We start from the raw sequence: 4,368 nt of genomic DNA, 5'->3' as shown, positions 1-4,368 counted from the left end.
TTACAGTTGGATCTCATGGAGGCATTTCCTCAACTGAAGCTCCTTTCTCTGTGATAACTCCAGCTGTGTCAAGTTGACACACAAAACCAGCCAGTACACATTTGAAGTGTAAATACATAAAATATACAATAAAAAAAAAACTTTTTACTGTTTCTGAAAGTATCACATATTTAGCTGAGTCCTCCATGCAGTCCAAGCTGCCATTGAACTTTCATTTCCCTAGTCCTGACTGCTGAATCATAAGTATGTACTACTACACCTGGCACAATAATTACCTCTTAAATTTTACTCTATAATTTTGTATTTTTAAGGACAGGTATATTTGAAATTATTAAAAATTTTAACAATATATAATGTGAAAATGTTCAAAATCTACATCATTATTTTAACAGAAAATGTGATTGATGGCAATGTAATGATTAATAATCACAAAATAAACTGAATTCAAAAAAATTATGAGGACCAGCCAGAATTCAGAACGGCACAGTGGTATCCCAGCTTCTTTACAACATACTTCAATGCCTGTTCTAAGTGGGGTTGGGAGGAGAACCTCTTTACCTTGCTGACTTCCAGATAAGTCTAGAAAACAGGCACCATGTGTTCAGAGAGAGATCTTTCCTGTCCAAAAAATAAATAAACCTGAAGAAATAGAGTGTGATAGAGAGAATATAGATTTTTTCTTTTAGATTTTTTTTTTTTTCGAGACAGGGTTTCTTTGTATAGCCCTGGCTATCCTGGAACTCACTCTGTAGACCAGGCTGGCCTCGAACTCAGAAATCTGCCTGCCTCTGCCTCCCAAGTGCTGGGATTAAAGGCTCGTGCCACCACCACCCGGTTTTTTTAAGGAACTGACTCCTAAATAAAATATTCATTGAAAATTCAGTCATAGTTAGGATAGAATCAACAAAAATAGTATTAGTCATTTAAGTTATCTGATGTGTCATCCTGAAAGGATAATTCTTTGTAGTCTAAAATAATATATTGCTTTTTTTCTTAAAGCTTTACTTTAATATAACCAACTAAAACTACTTCCAGAATAGCTCATGAGCATGATTCTGTTTATAAAGCCCTACTAAGTGAAGCCTCTGGGAGTTCCCATTATTTAAGGATGCATTTTATTATGTTTAAATAAAGGGGTCTTTACAAATGAGCCTCCGGATGGATACAGTCAGCTCTACTAGGCAACAGACCAATCATAAACTCATGAGTGCCTTTCTTTCAGAATCTGTGATGCTCTACCTGATTTTAAAATCTAAACTGGAGTTCACACAGCCATTCTAAGACCCTGATTGGTGATATCTCTTCTTGGAGAATTAACAACACCAAACACATGTATTATGTGATAGGAGTTTTCTGAAGGGCAGACCTGAAATGGGAAAAACATTTGAAATGTAAATAAAGAAAATATCCAGTAAAAAATAAATAAATATTTTAAATAGATAATAGTAAGATTCCTTATGACTTTTTGAGCCATCCTTATTGTTATTTGTAACACATTTTCTGTTTTGTGGATAATAAAGAATGTATGATTTTTCTAACCTATTACATAAATAATCTTACAAATTGGATGCAATTAGAATTGAATAACATATTTGTTTCAATTTTACTAAAAATGGAGAAGTAACTGACTGATCATCATTTGCTAAATGGCAACTGGATCAAGTGTCCCTTGATTTATTCAACCTGCCAATATAGTTTCTTTGTATTATTGTTGACTGCCTAATAAAACTTTTATATGTTAAACAACTAAAATAGATGCCATATAACAATAATGGCCTCTATATATTTAAAAGCTAGAGTAAGTACTAGAATATTTTCACTGAAAAAGATCAAATTCATGTTTGAGGAGACAAATATGTTGAAACATTTTACAAAGTATCGACATTCCAGATGGATCAAACAGATTAGAAAGTTCTTGGATGTGATCAGAGTAGCCATGTTGCTGGCTTAAAATTCCTCTGTAAGCATTGACACATCTTTTGTGGTATATTTAAAAAGCTGATCTCCCCATAAATAGTCATTATTTTCCCCACCCAGAGTTATTATTGTAAACTCAAGGCAAAAGTCTGAAGAAGCTAGGATTCTGTTCCACAGACTTAGAGAGACTGGAGCTTGCCATCTACATTCAGATAGGTCACTCCTCCTCCATTACTTTCTCAATGTAGTTCTCTGGAATCAGCCGTAGAGAATCCTTTTGCTAATCCTAAGTGGCAAATTAATTGCACATGCTTTTCTACCATTCTAAGGGATCTTCATATATAGTGCTAGCAGACTGGTAAATGGAAGGAGGTCTTCTATGGTCCAAGCTGTTACCCATCTTCACTCCAAACCCTCTCTTTGCTCTTCCTGTCCTCCAACTCGACTCTTTCTAGCTATGAAACCTCTACAAGATGACACTACAATTCTTGATCCAGGTAATGAGCCTTCCCACCACCACTGACTTGCTCCTACAACCTCTAATACCCCAGCCTCCTCAGCTTCCTCTTCTCACCAGACTTCTCCTGAGCTTCCTTGCTAGACCTCTGCAGACTCCTCTTCTGTGTCAGCTGCAGGCTGCTCCAGTCGTCCTACCTGGCACCTACTATCAGCCCTCCCACCACTCACTTTAAATATACAGCCATGCTCTGTACTCCTTCCCTGACCCAGCCTAACCCAGCATCAGTCCTTCCTTTAAGGGAAGTTGCTGGGGTAGATGGCCTAATCAGAGTGCACATGCCACTCTTGTTAAATGAACTTTCTCCAATAGAAAAAACGACTGAAATCTTATACTGCCAACTCTACTGCCTTTATTAAAATATTTCAGTGTATCACTCAGTCTTATAGCTTGACTTTCCATGATATACATATGATTTTCAGTAATAATTTACTTCCTGATGAGAGCAGGCAAGTTTAGGAACGGGACAGAATACATGCATATGAGCGTTACCTGACAGACTCAGCATACCTGATCAGCTCTGAGACAGTACTCCACCAGGATCCTCAATTAAATTATAATTCCACAGGTGATATTTTAGCCAGGAACCAATTCGCAACTCTCCTCCTAGCCAGTCTCTGTCGAGCTGCCCTAAAGCAAGTAAATTTTGAAAAGCTCCAAGAGGTCCTCCAGGATAAACAAGGAAACCTGACTCAGTTTTAGAGCACCTTACAAAAATCCTATAACCATGTACTAATTTAGACTCTGAAAACTGAGAAGGTAGACAACTCCTGATGACCTGCTTCTTTTCCCAAAGCTACCCTGACATTAAGGCCAAAGTTAGATGTTTGGAGAGGAGGCCCGTAACTACACAGACAGAAGTCTTGGCACTGGCTTTAAAAGTATAGCATCATAGAGATAAAAAGGCCTGCAGACAGAAATACCTTATGCTGCCAAAGGCTGTGCAACCAGCCACATCCACAGCCTAGGCTTCCTGGCTATCTAAGTCTCAGGAACTACCAAATCCCTACTGCAAATGTGGTCAACAAAGCTCCTGGGTGAGGGCTTGCACTAACCCAACCCTGCAAGCAACCAAGGCTATGCCCAAAGTACCCTCATGCTGGTCAGGACATAGGGACCTCACTCCCATGTAACCCTCCAGCTGATCTCCTAGGCTTGGCTATGGACTATGGAAGAGGTCTGAGCTCCCTTGACCCAACCACTTCTATCACCAGAAGGGGGCCCCAGGTAGTCATTATGGTATCTGGGTGTCCCATGTCCTTCCTCTTGGACACTTGGGCCACTTACCTGGTCCTGACAGATTTTGGGGGACCCACCTCTACTTTTAGTTTTCTTACTTTTGGGGTAGGAGGGTGACCTTACCTTCCTCACCAAACTCCACCACTTAGTTGCATTTTTAGGGGTGTTCCTCTTAAACATTCCTTTTTGGTAGTGCCAATGTGTCCTGTGCCCTTATTAGGAAGGGGACTTCTAGGAATTGGAGTCTCTATTTCTTTTGCTCCCCCATCCCCCATTTGCCTAATTCCAAACTTGCCAGCAACCCCTTACTCACCTGCTCCTAGCCACCCAAACTAGCATGGTTTTCTTTATCAGACATTCAGGTAGAACCCTGAATCTGGGACATCCAGAACCCCTCTGTTCCTAAACACCATTCTCCTGTTGTCACTGAATTACAGGACCCTACCAGGTATATCACCCAAGCTCAATACCCTCTTTCTCTCCAGAGCCTCAGGAGACTTAAGCCTATCATCTCTGACCTTTAAAAAAAAAAAAAAAAATCTTCTCTGTCCTACCTCTTTCCACTTTAACACCCTATACTAGCAATTAAGAAACCTAATGGAGCCGGGCGTGGTGGCGCACGCCTTTAATCCCAGCACTCGGGAGGCAGAGGCAGGCGGATTTCTGAGTTCGAGCCCAGCCTGGTCTACAAAGTG

The sequence above is a fragment of the Mus caroli genome, chromosome 3 (genome assembly GCF_900094665.2).
Source record: "Mus caroli chromosome 3, CAROLI_EIJ_v1.1, whole genome shotgun sequence".
In the NCBI taxonomy this organism is placed as follows: Eukaryota; Metazoa; Chordata; class Mammalia; order Rodentia; family Muridae; genus Mus; species Mus caroli.
The sequence above is the reverse complement of the archived record's forward strand: the minus strand, read 5'-3'. Positions refer to the sequence as shown.